General features: G+C 36.1%; 1 protein-coding gene across 1 annotated transcript in view; it reads right to left on the bottom strand.

Annotated features, from left to right (window-relative positions):
• BAZ2B (bromodomain adjacent to zinc finger domain 2B) overlaps nt 1–17,203 on the bottom strand; it is a 257,806-nt gene that overhangs the window by 119,702 nt on the left and 120,901 nt on the right. The gene's annotated exons all lie outside the window — the stretch shown is intronic.

The following is a 17,203-nucleotide window of genomic DNA, read 5'->3' as shown; positions in this document are numbered from 1 at the left end:
GAGGGAGAAGGAGAAGGAGAGAAACAAAATTATCTTGCTAATGACACACTGTTTTCAAAAATGGTTTTTATTTTGCTATGTTAGGTAGAGGTGTAATTAATGAATAGTCGTGGCCAAGGCAGTTTCTGCACTTGAATCATTCTTCATCTTCACATATACAGTATCTTAAGAGCAAAGACAACTCCTTGAATGTTCCCTTTGTTCTTTTCCTGGTAAAGTTTTGAGTAAACTGCAGAAGAAGTTGTGCTCCACTACTAGTGAATTCTAGAGTTTGAACTTGAGTTCTCAGCAAGAATTTCTGCCTGACAATCTATCTGACCCAACTAAGAAGGGATTTTTATTTATTTACTTGAATCACATCTTTATAATTTTTACAAATATCTCAAGGCAGCAAACCTATCCAAAATATCTTCCTCCCCTTATTTTCCCCACGCCAACACCCGTGTGAGGGGAGTTGGAGAGAGAATGACTGGCCCAAGGTCACCCAGCCATTTTTTATGGCTAAGGTGGGACTAGAACTCACGGTCTTCCACTTTCTAGCCTGGTGCCATAACAACTAGACCAAACCTGCTTTATGTTAATGATCATCTGAACTGTGCATGCATTCTGTGTATGTTCTTTGTTCCTGATTATACCTTTGAGATTTAGGATGACTACACAGTGAGTGTTATCTTCATGGCACTCTGAAATTTCTATAATCAACAGGATAAAAACCAGGAATGAGCCTTTGTCTGTCCTTCCTTCTGCTTCGGAAGAGGAAAATGATTGAAAGATGTGGTGTCTGGTGTCTTACAGGAAGGAATAAGAATTCCTTATACCTTCAGGGCAAATGGGAGTTTTAAGTTCAAGGAAAGCTAAGAGCTAAAGCTCTTAGACAAGCATTTGTGATGGCAATAAAGAGTTTTATTTGTAACTTTTGGCTGTTGTCTAGCAGTTCTCCAGATTTTTGCAGCAAAAAAGCTCGTTTTCTATCTGGCTATGAACAGAACATCTGAAACATTTTTCATTTTTGTTTCATCTGAATGCAGAACAAGCAAGTCTCTTGCTCTGTCTCAACTGCAGCCAATCTGAATTGGGTTGTCAGAACTTCCAGGGCATAATGTTTTGAGTTTTAAATAAATCACGTTATTTTCAGAATTACAAATAAAGTTCTTCTGTCCTTGGATTGATATTCTGTCCTCAGTTATGGGACCAGAACATCTGGTTATGGCACCAGAACTTCTGCCCTTGAATTCTTCTGTCCTAGATATTGCACCAGAACTGCTAGACAACAGCCAAGAGTTATACATTCTTTATTACCATTGCAAATAACAGCATACCCCTACATTTTCCCACATGCTATAACACATCAGATCCCAGTGTTTGTCTTGGCTTCATCTTTTCTTCTACTTGTGGGACTAATAGTGGAGAATCAATAACCATTTCAAGATGCAGAGTTCCTCATTGCTTTTCAATCCTGAGATATTCTGGTTGTAATATATTGTGGATATTGCATATCCTGCCAAAGCTCATGATTTGATAGAACAGCAAAGGGTTTTTTTGGATAATTTTATGTACTTGAAATTGTAAGATTTCAAATTATTTTTTCACAATTGTGAAAATTATAATGGGGAAGCATATATTTATAGTTTTGTCAATGGTGAATATTTTGGATTAGATTTTTCTAAAGATGGCATTTGCTGAAATTAATGAACTGATACTTTGATGGATCTATTTACATCACGAAAAACATGGGCCTATGTTTTTGTTGAATATTTAATGTTTTTTTAAAAAAATAACAGTTTAGAAATTGTTCTATTTTGTTTGTATTGCAGGGGTTTGTAGAGCAGGGTGTCAAACTGGAGGCCCGCGGGCCGGATGCGTCATGAGCTGCCCACCCTCACCCCCGGTTAGGGAAGGGGGGAAAAAGTCACGTGACGGCAATGTGACGATGCAAGTTTGACATCCTTGGTGTAGAGAATTTCTAATTTGAAATAGGTGTAAGTTTACACAATTTATTTACAGAATTCACTTAACAGAATATCTGATGGCCAAAGCTAAATAAAAAGATGCAAATATTATCACCGGCACAAAAGTACATCCGAAACAAAAAAAACAACCCTCAAACATTTCAGTAATCACAATTATTTTCAAGTTAAGGTGTGAAAGTAATAAGGCTCAAAGATTTAATTCTATGACTTCTCTGAAAATAATCCCCACTGACCTCAATGATACTTAATTCTGGGTGGACTTTTTATAGGATTGCATCATTAATTAATGGTGTCTCCCACTGGTTTCAGTGGGATTAAAAATACACAGTCTACTTAGATGTAAGCCCCACTCTATTCCCAGTTAAATTAGTACAGAATGGCAGTTCTAGACATTACTAACTTCAGCTGATTAGAGCTCAATATAATTAACATTATTTATTACGAAAATTAATATTAACATGATTTTATGTTAATTAAGTAGGAAAAGTCTGTAGCCCAAGGGATGCACACACGACTCCTGCACGCTCCGTTTCAGGTAACTAGGCACTGAAATTAATATTTTATTACTATTTTATTTGCCATGTATATATGCAGTGCTCTCAAGTATCAGTGTTATCTTTTCACAATTAAACAATAAGATCACTCTTAAGATTGGCACCCAAGATTATTTGCAATATGGGATACAACAAACTTTCTCAGAAACAGGAATTAATTGAAGACTAAGGACATGTAGTATCAGTATTTCAAGATAAAGTGCAGTTGACTGAAAATTATTTTTCCGTATATAATAGAATTGAGCAGCTATTCAGATATTCCTTACAATTACCCATTTAGGAGAAACTCACAAAACAATGTCCTCCACAGCCAAACTTTATGGCTTATTAAATGTTGATCAGTGGAACTAAAATACGGATATGCCACCTAACCTTTGTCTGTAGCATCTTCTATTGTGTTTTGAGAGACCTAAGAATTTTGTTTTTAAATTTAAGAGTAAGCCTTAATTGTACTCAGTTAGTTCATTACTCTAAACCACAGCAGATGGCTGACATTGTAAGAGATAATCCCTGAAAGAGTCATTAGTGAGGATCAACGATAATTAGACTGCAACCCCGAAAGGTTCACAAGAGAGAATAAAAAAAGTATCAATATAGCAGCTCTTCCTATGAAAAGCAACAAGTGCTTATTCCATTTTTTTTCTTTGGCTAATGCATTATTGGCAAATATACCCAAATGTGTCAAACGAGACTCTCATTACAAATAAACCATATTTTAGATAATACAATACTTGCCCCCTATCCTCTTATTATCCAGGACAGGTATTTTTATCTATCTATTTATCTATCTATCTATCTATCTATCTATCTATCCATCCATCCATCCATCCATCCTGACAAGGACTGAAACTTCACTTCGAGGCTGCTTAGTGATGAACAGGGTTTTTAACAGGCAGGAATATCCAGCTGAACTGAAAAGGATGAATTGTGTGCCTCTTTTAATATTGTGAGCAAAACCTGTCTTTTTCTCTCTACTAATTACTATATAAATATTTCAAGGCACACTGAAATATTTTGGCTCAAAGAAGCCAAAGAAGTAAATAATGTATTTCATAAAAACACACATGTTGTAATCCTTTTCAAAATGACAACTGCATATTGTGTAACAAGCTGATAAGTACACAGCATTGCTTTGTCTGTGTACCTTTCCAGAAAAATACATTTATTAGGAGAATGTATTGGTTTATTTTATGGGAAGTGAATCTCACAGCACGGGATCTGTTCACACGTCTATCATGTTTCAGATTTCTGTTGTTGGGCGTTGGCTGGAAAGCAGTGGTCCCATTGGGGAAGGGTAAATTAGTTACATCCTCTGACAAATTCCTTTTAGTATTAGAACTGTCGAGCTGAAATATCCTTAACAAATGTAGTTTCCTTCCTATATATAATTTAAACTTTAAAGATCATTATTACTTAAATCCATGTTTTAAAATAAAATTTAAACTTGTTATAGCATTATTTCAATAAATGAAAAGCGTATTTTCTCAAAGACCAGTGGTACTTGTTCAGGCAATACAAGTGTTTCTTTAGTGAAATAAGTTATAATGTTTTAAAATATTTTGCTATTTGCCCTTGATTCTTTATCCCGTAATTCTCTTCCCAACAGATTAAGGATGGGATTTCTATGGCTTAGAACATCACTTTGGTTAAATCTGCATTCTACAGAGGGCAAGACATTTCCAAGTGTTGGTCTTACGGATTCACATGCCACTCAAGTATGGGACAGCCTAATATGAAAATAAATATAGATTTCATGCTACAGACAATTAACAACAGGATACAAAACATGAAGGGGATACAATCTCTAAACAAAAACAACTATTTATTACTGTATCTGATGGCTTAATATAAAAGGTTTTGATGGTTTAATATAAAAGGTTTAATATAAAAGGCATGATTAATATAAAAAGGCATGACTTCTCCAATCTCTAAAAGCAACAGCTATTTTTCTTACCTGATGGTTTAATAGAAAAAGCAAGACTTCTCCAGTGGTCACTTACACTTAAAAAATGTATACCAAATATGTAATTGAAATAATATGGTCTAAAAGTGCCCAGGTCTTAGATGCCATAGAGACCATAGATACATTTAAGTTAGAGCCAGTATTAAGTGGAAGTTGAATCTTCGCATGCAGCAGATATTTTTCTTCAGATCAAGCTAGTGGTTTTCTGTTGCCAGATAAATATCAGGGTGACTACCTAACTATAGTGGTTGCTATTTGAATTCACTGTATAATACTACCAAATCATATTCAACATAACAGGAAGCAAAATCTGTTGCACAACAGAAATGCCTTTTTAAAGATTTCTACTTTTGTTTAGGGGAAAAAACTGTTCAATTGATACTATAGTGAACAATACAGTTTTAGTTAGAATATGAATAATGACTTAGGATGGAAAAGAATTTTAGATACGCAATGTGATCACAAACTCATTCTCTGCTTTGGAAAATTGATAGACATTATGAGTTGAGCCAAATTGCATTCCCAGAATTAATTTAATTCTTTTTTTTTCCCACATTTTCATCTAGATGCATTGGGAAGAACAACAAAACAAAGCAGAATTCTCATTTTGTATGTGTCTTTGTATTATTCCTATTAGTATAAATTTCAGGAACTGTTGTTTTTCATTCTCTTTAGTTTGCTGTCAAGAGTCAGCTGTAACTCTTTGTCCCACTTCAGGCTAGCAAAAAAAATAAAAGCCAAAAATAGTATGTGAGTATTTAAAAACAGAAAATATTGAGAAACAATATTTACTGCACTATAGCGTAAGTGGGAAGGACCATCTCTTGCTGGTCTCATCCACCTGACCGACTAGAGTGGGGAAGCAAGGAATATTACAGGTCCCATCCCCTAAGAAAGTACATCTGGCAGAATCCAGAAACAGGGCCATCTCCGTGTTGGCTCCCTCACTTTGGAATATCATCTCTTCAGAAATTAGACTGCCCCCCACTTCGACAGTCTTTTGTAAGGCCCTATAGACTTGGTTTTGCCAATGAACCTGGGGAACTCAGGGTGGAATGGAGCCCATCAAATGGCTTATTTGTGTTGTTGCCAGGGATGGGTGATGGGAAGTCGGGTTTTTGTTTGTTTTTTTCTATACTGTGTTTTTATTGTTTGTAACCGCCTAGAGTCATTGTGAGCGAGTAGGCAGCTATATAATTTTCTAAATAAATAAATAAGTAAAACAAGAGACAACAAAAGCCATATACCATAATTAACAGAAAAAATCTGGAAGAAAGCTTCTGACAAGTCTGACCAAGAGCAGCAACTCCCTCCCCTTTTAAGTGCTTTTCTGTAGAGTTACATAGAGAACATTTAGGTTCTATCATCTCTGAACTTAATTCTGTATGGACTTAGTTCATTTTTTAAGAACACAACTTACCATAGAAATCAAAGCTGCTGGATTTAAGTAGCAGTCCTTTGCTTTTAGGGAGTATTTGTGTGCTAAACTACTGAGCATACTAGCATCTCAATTATTTAGTTAGGACATCTTCTAACTAATTTCCCTGAAGAATTTTTTTAAGGCGTTATTCCCATAGGCTCCATCTGCCTGGAATGGATGATTGGACTCATATTTTAACCTGCTCTTTCCACTGTGTCACACATTTCTGTTTGTGCCAACAGTTGTTATTTTATTTTCTTCCTTCTTTCTCTGTCTTCATCTCATCTTCAAAACAAGTACCAAAAGGAGAAGCTGTTTTTGTTGACTTTTTGCTATTAACATTTCACTGTGGCTAGTCACATAAAGTGGAATCAGATAGGACATTGGTGGTGCTTTTATATCACCTGCGTCCGTGGATTATGAGTCGTAATGCAACAATGATTTTTTAAAAAAAGATAATAAGAAAAATGTGTAGGATTTGACCAGAATGATTAGAAAGAAGAAACCTCTGGAAACATACAAGCTAAATGTCACAATGCATCTCTACCTTTGCACAATAGACCTTGACTCTTAGGCTCAGGCTTCTGTCTTCAGAGAACAAGAATTACAGGTAATTAATTTTATTTCTTGACATAGTGCTTATATAATTGGCATAAAAGGAAATGAAGTGCCAAAAGAAGCAGAAATAAATAATGAAATTTTGCTAAAACCTATTACATTTCAAGTATGCTAAAGAGTTGCAGAGGACGGATCTACTCAAAAAGATAAAGAGGCTATCCTACTAAAAATTTAGAGATGGGTGAATCTGTGAAATTCAATTTTCCCCCATTTTTTATTTTTCCAAACTGTTTCCTGAATCAGTTGACTATTTTTAAAAGTTAGCATTAATTTTTTTATCAATCTTTTGTTTTAATATGAATTTTCATAAATGATGGTCTTTAACACATTTTGGTATATACATCCTCCTAGTTTATCTATTTTTCTTTAATACAGTACAATAAACAAACTTAATTACAAATTTCAGATACAGGAAGTTTTCTTTCTTGCTTCTAGGTTTATTGATATTTGAGAACTGTGGATTGGGTGAATTTTCATTAAAATGCAATCCAAACACTTCTACTTTTCTATTTTTGTATATAATTAATTTATGGTATTGTCACATTTCATATCTATGATCTAATAGTACAAGAAGGAGATGATTGACTACTAAAGAAATATAGGTAGTCCTCGATTTACGACAATTGAGCCCAATATTTCTGCTGTTAAGTGAGACATTTGTTAAGTGAGTTTTGTCCCATTTTATGAACTTTCTGACCACAATTGTTAAGTGAATCATTGCAGGTATTAAATTAGTAACACTGCTGTTAAGTGAATCTGGCTTTCCTGTTGACCTGGTTTGTCACATGGTGACAAAAGGTGATCACCAAGGACACTGCAACTCTCATAAATATGAGTCAATTGCCAAGCATCCAAATTTTGAGTAGGTGCCCATGGGGATGCTGCAGTGGTTGTAAGTGTGAAAAACGATCATACCTCACGTTTTTCAATGCCTTTGTAACTTCGGTCACTAAATGATCTGTTGTAAATCGAGAACTAACGTTGTAGTAGCTAGGATTTGTAGAAGGAAAATAAGGGACTTCTTTCTTCTCATATACTAGGAAACCTGCAGTTCAGTTCTCAAACACCGCAGCACTTTCAGTCTCTCTTTCATGGGTGCTCTTTTTTTCTTCCCATATTCCTCACCATACCCTTATTCAAAATGTTCTCTTGCATACAGAACAAAAATCAAAATAAATGTGACTCCATAACAATAACGTTGATGTAATTAAGCACTCAAACTTGCTTTTATGGTTAAGTGAGGCACTGGAATCCTTTAGTGAAACTACAATTTAGTGGATTTTGATACAGTGGACTGTGCATGCAGTGGACCCAATTTCCACGGCAATTTTGCATAATACATGTAATGACATAAATGATGTCCCTTGCATCATTTTGAGTAATGATACGATTCATGCAAATGGCTGCAACGACACACTTTTGTATTTGAGAGATGTTTGTGAATCAGGGACATCCTTTCCCTTAATTGGTCTGTCAAAGCAAAGTTTCACCGTGCATCTAAGAAAAGACATATACTGCTCAAACCAGACCACTAGCAGCTCTTTCTGATCACAAGGTTTCCTTCGAATAAGCTCTTCCACCACATATCAGAGATGAGCGACAGCTGTGATATTTAAAGCAAAGAACTTGGAACTCTTGGAATAGGTTAAAAGGAAATCTGATGCTCGCTTACATTTCTTATGGTCTCTCAGGTTGTTTTTTTTAAAAAAGAAACGTTCTTTCCAAAATTGTTTTCAAATGATATGGCAGCAGGACACAGTGAAGACAAGATCTGACATTTGAAAGTCCTTAGCACTCCCATTATAATTAGAGCCAAGGTGATTTTTTTTGTATTGTTTGGTTATCACTTATTATTTGTTTTGTGGTGTACAATGAAACAGAACTGATATCTAAGACATATTCTTACAGAATTTAATAACGTAAATTAAAACAAGCGTTCCAGCATCCATTAACACAGAATATTAAAATCAGCACCAACTATAATTAAGAGTGCTGAGTTCCACTTGCTAGTTAAAAATGAGATAAGGCTATTTTTATTCACTACAAAATGGGCTTAAAATCACCACAGATGGGGCAGGGCAGAATTCACACTGATGATATCAATTTCAAAGTTGTCTAAAATGTGTAGCTTTGACTTGTGGGACTGTCTATCTCTGATCAACAAGGTGCATACTCCAGGTCCCATCTATTAAGGAGTGTCATCTGGTGGGACCTAGATATCATGCCTTTTCTATATATCAGCATTTTCCCAGACATCCAGATGATCCCATTAGCTTTTTGTGAGGCATTAAAGCCCTGGTTGATCCCCCAAACCTTTGGGCTGTGAAGCTCTGTTGGCTGATGCGTCCTACAATTAGTAGTAAAATATTTTTAGACCTTGGGCATACTTTTATGTTTATTTTCTTGCTATGGGTTATTTAAGGGATGTGATGGCTCAGTGGCTAAGACGTTGAGCTTGTCGATCAGAAGGATTGGCAGTTCAGCGGTTTGAATCCCCAGCGCTGCGTAACGGGGTGAGATCCCATTACATGTCCCAGCTTCTGCCAACCTAGCAGTTTGAAAGCACGTAAAAAATGCATGTAGAAAAATAGGGACCACCTTTGGTGGGAAATCACAGCGTTTTGTGCACCTTTGGCATTTAGTCATGCCAGCCACATGACCATGGAGACGTCCTCGGACAGCGTTGGCTCTTCGATTTAGAAACAGAGATTAGCACCGCCCCCTAGAGCCAGAAACAGCTAGCACACATGTGCGGGGAAACCTTTACCATTATGGGTTATTTATACTAGTCTTTTTTTTTTTTTTGCTTTTCTTGGAATCCTTGTTCATCACCTGGAGTTACAATATCATGAGATAGGTGACTGTATAAATTGTACATCAAACAAACAAACACACCCCATAGCACAGGTGGTTTCCATGTGGGGGAAGGGTTCCTATATGAGCTCCAACTCTACACAATCAGAAACGCTAAAGATTATTATAAATGGAAGGCAAATACATCTTGACAACTGTTTAAGATTCTTTGAACAAAGAAAAGGAATGGCACATCTGGAAGCATGCTGGCAACTTCAGTGCTGACATTGAACTAAATACTGTAATAACAATATCAACATGTTGATACGATGCACTGATCTGGTAAAAACTTCACTCAGTTCACTGACCCCACATTAAGTTCCATCTGAGCAGTGAAATGTACTAATTTTATCCTGTGCTGCATTATTATCAAGGCAGGCAAGGATCAGGCAAGTACCACCTTCATACTACTTCGACCACCAGAATACTTTCCAGGTGTAAGACTTCATCTCCCATCATTCCTAGAACACATTTAGAAGGCACCAGATTAGGAAAAGCTCTTCTAGATTAGCAAGTGTTTAACATCATCTAATCCAAAATAGAGGTTTAGGCATCTTAATTTTTCAGAGTGATCTTAAATGCCTGTTCCCTCAGATGAACGCCCCATCGCATCTCGTGGACTTGATTCCCAAATAAACTACAGGATCACAGCTTTATGCAAAATAGAAGCTAAACCCAGTCAATTGAAATCAGCTGCAGTTTCCTCTGTTCTAAAAGTCCGGTGCCCCTTCTTAAATTGTAGCTCTCTTCAACAGCCCAGGGTGCAATTATATGAATGACACAATGTGGGTGGAATCACACTGAGTAATGCTTACCGCCTTGAGTTCATAAGCTGAAGCAAAGGCAGCTTAGCTTTGGTATCCATTCTTTTCATTGCGACCCTTTCAGGCCCAACTCCTGAAAGGCCACAAGCAGAATGAAATGGAAGGAGGGGAGCTGAACATGTAAAACATACTCAGCTCAATCTGGACCATTATTACCATTTGAGGGGGAAAAAGTATGATGAGAATGTTCTTTTCTCCATAGAAGTTGCACAATGGAGGGGTGGGGGAAACTTTTCAGCTTTTCAACAATGGAGGGGGGGACTTTTCAATCATCAATACTGATCTGGAATATTGTTAAAATTAGGGAGAACTTCATAAACAGGAAATAAAACAGAGGTGGGTGATAAAATAATATCTAGCAATTGTAGAAGCTGCCTAACCTTTATAAAAAAAATTCAAATGCTAAACTGGTTACTATAAATCGTCTTAAACAAGCATTTGATATAAGAAAAAAAAGAGGAAGAGAAAAAACTATAATTGATAATGTCATCAAATAAATTCTGAAATATCTCTACCATGATTGGTACCATCATTTAGTCTGTACAAGAAATATAGTATGGTCTAGATGTAAAGGCACCAGGCTAGCAAACAGAAGTCGTGAGTTCGTCCTATTTTAGGAATAAAATCATTCCCTCTCATTCACCTCACAGGTTGGTGATGGTGGTGGAAATAGCAGGAGGAAGGAGGAGTGTTAGGTAGGTTTGCCACCTTAAATTGTTTATAAAAATAATAAAGGTGGGATATAAATAAAATAAAAAATAATAATTATAGCCATGCATTCAATATTACACTGACACAAATAACATGTGTACTTTGCAAAATAAAATAGCAAAAATTTCAAAGCACATTTTGTAGTTTCAGAAATTCCACTCTTTGTTTCTTTCAGTTTGGAAAAGTGTTATTTTCCTGAAAATAACCATTGTATATCTAAGCTAATATAAAACTAAGCTCACTATGATTATATGGCCTTCTGGATTTGTTTGGTAAAACTTGATATATAAGAGCCAAGGTGGTTCAGTGGTTAGAGTGCAGTACTGCAGGCTACTTCAGCTGACTACTAGCTTCAGTTCAGCAAATCTCACCAGTTGAAGGTTAACTCAGCCTTCCATCTTTCCGAGGTGGGTAAAATGAGGACCCAGATTGTTGGGAGCAACATGCTGACTCTGTAAACCGCTTAGAGAGGGCTGTAAAAGCACTATGAAGTACTATTGCTATGTTCTTATTAGTATAATGACTTGTGTTTTGGTAGTGTTTTCCTGAAAATAAGACCTCCCCGGATAATAAGCCTAATCAGGCTTTTGAGAGCATGTGCTAAAATAAGACACCACCACCCCCGAAAATAAGCCCTTTCTAAAAATATTTGAACGCGTGCACAGCCAGTCCCCCGCCATTTCCTCTGGATAGGGTTAGGGAGACAGAGCTGGAAATCAGTTAAGACAGAAAGAGGAGCCGCTTTTATATCTAGTTTTGCCATTAATAAGGTTTTGGGATTGCGTAACACCATACAAAATTCAGTCTCTCACATAAATACATTCAGAATGCCTTAATTCTACTTTCACAGACTGATTTATTTCAATAGAAGCATATACTTAATTCTATAAAATTAATCATTTATTTATTCCTCTCAATTTTAAATGCTAAAGTGCAAATTTTTGGCATTCAATCTTTCATAGAAGTAAATTGCAAAAATAAATACACACTTCTAGATGAAAAGATGATAATTATTCCTTTTCGCAACCACTTGTTAAAAGAAACCTCACTAAACAGTTAATGTTTGCTCTTATATGTTTTCCTATTATTATATAGCAGCTACTACTAGTTATAAAATATGAGCACAAAGACTTATTCTTCCATTAAAACTTACAATTCAGCTGAAGAAACTGATTTAATAAATAAATAAATAGATCACTGTCCACTACAGGCTGAATACTCTGGAAGTTCAAGTAAAGATGGAATAAAATAGTACTACTTAAGAACTATTTAGCATAACTTATGATCTATTTTTATTTAAATTTATTATAGCTCCCATTCCAATAAACTGAGGCATTTTCAGAATTTAAAAATTTTAAACTAAAAGAAATAAAACAGCTAAAAACCTATCAAGCAAATCTCCCCAAATTTCATTACTACTTACTTAATAAAAGTGTTGATCCCCAATATTTCTTTTATCATGATACTGAAGATGACATACACTATGTTCCCCAATGGTATTTGCCAAAGCTTGTTCAGTTTTGCTGAAGTGGCTGAATTATGTGCCCTATAATGTCCCATCAAGGGCTCCCCTGGTTTTGCTGTTTACTTACTTTACTGTTGCAAATTCACAAGAGCTCGCGCAAGACCGGGCCGGGGTATAGCTCAGGCTGTAAGAAGCCTGTTATTAAACACAGCTGCCTGCAATTACTGCAGGTTCTAGTCCCACCAGGTTGACTCAGCCTTCCATCCTTTATAAGGTAGGTAAAATGAGGACCCAGATTGTTGGGGGGGCAATAAGTTGACTTTGTATATAAATATACAAATAGAATGAGACTATTGCCTTACACACTGTAAGCCGCCCTGAGTCTTCGGAGAAGGGCGGGATATAAATGTAAAAAAAAAAAAAAAGAAGACTTTGTGCCCTAAACTTCATGGTTGGTGCACAGTATCAGTTTATTCATTTAGAAGACCAGCTGTCTTTCTTCACATGCTGAAGGCTTATAACCTCCAGATCTATGACATCCATAGTTAATTTTATGCATTGCAATGCAATACAGGTAGTCCTCAACCTGCTACCACAACTGAGCCCAAAATTTATGTTGTTAAGTGAAAAATTTGTTAAGTAAGTTTTTGCCCCATTTTACGACTTTTTTGCCACATTTGTTAAGTGAATCACTGCAGTTCTTAAATTAGTAAGGCGGCTGTTAAGTGAATCTGGTTTCCCCCATTGACTTTGCTTGTCAGAAGGTCGCAAAAGGGGATCATGTGACTCTGGGACACTGCCACCCTTATAAATTAATCAATTAATCAGTTAATCAAGCATCCGAATGTATATCATATGACGATGTGGATGCCTCAATGGTCATGTGAAAAATGGTCATAAGTCACTTTTTTCAATACCGTTGTAACTTTGAATAGTCATTAAATGAACTGTTGTAAGTCGAGGACTATCTGTATGTGTAAAAAGAGTTGGGTTTTACCAATTCTCCCTGCTTTGGGGAGAGTAACTGTAAATATAAAAACAATAAAGTTGTTAGTCTTATACTCTGCCTCTTTCAAATTTTATGTTTTAAAATGGTCGAATACTGTTGTACCAGTTTATTGGGGGAAGGGCAAAAAATAGATTATGGTGCTGCATTGCCCTTAATTTTCCACTCCTGTAAACTTGTTGCTAGTTCCATCTATTCTCTGAAGATACCCACTGCAGAGAAACCACGTTGGAGGCTGGTAATACCATTACAAATAGAAGGCAATATGAGATGAAGGGCTGCAGTAGTAAAGAGGATTCTGTGGGAGCTTAGTACTCCAACTGATGCTACCATTAGATAAAATACTAATGTTGGATTATGATCATTGCTTTGGATTAAAATGAAACTAAGTCCACTCATGAAGACACCTTGATAAACTTGAGTTAAGAACCCGATTGTTTTATTTTTAACTGGCTTGGTCATTACCCTCATGCGTAATACAAAAGCTGACTATGGGTATTGCATGGGAAGATCTTCATATAAAAAAGTAGGAACCAGTTAGGATTTTTTTTAAAATTTGACTTCAGTACTTTTTTAAAAAAAAAATATCCACAGAGACAATTTACACCAAATGATGAAGATTACTACTACCAATTACCACTGGTCTCAACAACTCAGAAGAAGGAAAAATTATTATAAGTGGAAGCTTGAGTGAACCAGAATTAATAAATTGCTTACAGGTTTGGAGTACCTTGGCTCTGGCATTATAATTGGTTTTTTAATGCATGATATGGCATAGAGAATATTAGAATACTCAGTAAAATTTGACTTAACCTTCAGCTAGAGTTCATGAAAGTGCACTGAAGCATTATGATAGCTTCAAATCCGATTGAACAATTGTCATCATTTGTCTGGTACTTTCTATGAACCATGTTCAAAGCGGCTCTCAATTTTAATATAGAAACACATATTTTACACTTATATACACACTCTCCAAATGAGATGGACATTAACTCCATTGGCTGAAGTTCAACATATCTCAAGGGGAAGAGTGCATCAGCCATTTCAAGGCAATGACATTTAACAATCATACAAATATTAGTAGTTATTTAACAGTGCGTGGCAGTGATTTGTGTATAATAATTTTGACATAACCGAAGATGTCTATCTCCTCATCGTTTTAAACTCAACTAAATGGATGGGAATTTGTGACAGCAAACCAAAGGGTTCAGGCACAAGAGCAAAGCAGAGGCTACTGTGAAATTGAATTTAAAATGGTCATCATCAAACTCACTAGTTTGCCTGAATATTATCAACAAACAGCCCCAAGTTGAAACCTCCCAGATGCACTCAGTGTACAGGAATCTATACTAGCATATTCACTGACCATCTGGTTGGGAATTATAGTCCTAACATATCTAAAAGGCGCCAGATTGATGAATAGACTTTTTTAAAAGGATCAAATGAGTAGAAATAGCTGTCTGAAAACAAGAGCAGCTCCATCTTCAAACTGATTTTTTTTAAAAACAATTCGTTAATCTAATATTTATATTAGAGTTAGCACAGAAGTATTGAATTTTAATAAACAGTATGTCTAAGAAATGTAAAGCTTTTTTTTCAGAGAGATACAGCAATGCTCTTCAGCAATATTCCCTAATGTAAATTCCTTATTTGCATTACAACATAGGTAGAAAAATAATTCTTCCTGTGATTTAAACTTCTGAACGCTTCTAGACTTCTCATCACGTCACTCCACAAAATTAACCTTTACCACTAATTCCATCAGGAAACTATATAAAAATGTGATTACTTTCATGCCTTTCAGTCACATCCGTATAACAATGTTTTTCCATCAGGACCCAATGCCTGATTAAAGAAATCTCAGCCAATCAAGAGAAAGCCACCCACTGTTAATCTGTTGGTAAACTAGTTGATATTCCTTAGGAACCAGCTTAAATATTGTTTTGCTGGCAGCACTGAAAATCCCTAACAGGGCCATTCTTACCTAATCTAAAAGTCCTGTAATCCAATCCCAGAAGCTTTGATGATGCACGTTTTCTGTCAACAAATGAAAACCTGTCCCCACCCCTCACTTGTCCATTTGAAGAATAGCCTTCTTCTGCTACTCAGAGCAAGTAATACTTCTCTGTTAATCTGTTCACCAATTAATCAATTCTAAATGCATCCATACAGAATTCATATTTGACCAAGAACATTCCATCTTTCCCCCAGAGATCTACATAGAAACCATCCACATCTCTATATCCATATCTCCATCCTTCAAAAGCATTTTGAAGATAGTTGAGAATTATGTCCATAGTCACCAAAAGATAACCCAGCAGATGAACTGGGAATGAGTCTGTTCATCTCTTGAACCCAATCAGTACTATAAAAGCTCCAAGGTCCAGAGCTGGCTTTATAGTAGCTAATGCTGCTAATGAAAAAAGGGTATGAGGTCCCAAAGAGAGGAAGAGATAGTCTTGCCACAACCAACATAACCAGATCTACACAAACTTCTTCTGAAAGAATACTGCCATTTATAAATGAAAGGTGTCCTATTCCTTCTATAGAAGATAAAGTCCAGTAAAGATTCACAAGTATCTTTTTCTGCCGAAGCTCCTGAAGTAGCCTTAATAAGCAACTATTTCAAAGACTGATCTTATCACAAAACTACTCTGAAAAAAACTTGCTTACGTGTGAAACATACTTTGAGAAACCTCTCAGTACTTAATGGTTCAGGTACAAAGCTTGATCTCTTGAAAGTTAGAGATGAATTGCTTATTTTGGCAGTCATTCCATTTTAATAAATGTTACCTATGAGGAACAATTCCATCATTTTTCTGAGTTTGTTTTCTACGGGAACCCTTGAGGTTAGTTCCATGATTGGAAAGTTCCTTGTTTCATCTTAAAGATGACAATTGCTACATAATTCTAGATTTCAGACATTTCATTACGACAGTGCCTAATGCAGAAGAATCTGTGCATAGCACAGATGTAGGTATAATATTTTAAAACGATCTTTTAGAGCTACCCATTCAACAAAGAAAGCATCCACCTGCAGCAACTGGATCCCAAGGTCATGATGCTCCTGAAAGTGGTACAGAAATCTACAATGAGTGTTCATATTATTTTGTGTTTAGAAGGCACCTTTCAGATTTGATATGCTTTGCGGCCTAACAGCTTAGAGACCACGAAAAGGCAGATGGAGAATCAAGAAGAGGAAGAAAACAGCATGCTTGAGCAATCCAAGGGGAAATCAAGAGAGGATAGTTCTGATAACAGGTCACGAACTAAAGGAAACGTGACCAGAACTAAGCACTAATTAACTTGGGGCTTGGGAAAGTACAACCACAGAGATATGATATTCCCAGTACTCAGTAGTGGTATGAGTAAAATCAGACTGGGTTCAATTAAGTGCTTTTTTTTCTTGCTTTTTTTAATGCTTTTTTTGTGAAAAGGTGAACACAAAATTGACTTTTCCAAACCTAGCAAAAAGTTATGCAGAAAAGAACTTAAAAAGTCAACTACAATCGGATTTTGAAAGCACTATTGAAAGAAGATTTTTGGGTAAAGGCATACTTCATAGTCAAAAATGTATATTACGAACAATCGGCACATGAAGAGCCCTCTGTTATACAGGGTAGAAATCTTAAACAAATAACATTGTTGGGCAAACAAACATTTCAATCCAAAGAGCAGGTCATTAGCCTATTAAATAGGTTTATTCTGGCTGTACTCAGGAGGACCATTCTCAAACTGGCTGTTTGAGACAACAGGAGGGGCAAACATGATGGTTCCAACAGAGTTTAGGCTCCAGATAAAACATAGCAATATTAATCA

This window comes from Ahaetulla prasina, chromosome 1 (genome assembly GCF_028640845.1).
Source record: "Ahaetulla prasina isolate Xishuangbanna chromosome 1, ASM2864084v1, whole genome shotgun sequence".
In the NCBI taxonomy this organism is placed as follows: Eukaryota; Metazoa; Chordata; class Lepidosauria; order Squamata; family Colubridae; genus Ahaetulla; species Ahaetulla prasina.
Note: the sequence above shows the minus strand (reverse complement) of the source record. Positions and strands in the feature narration are given on the sequence as shown.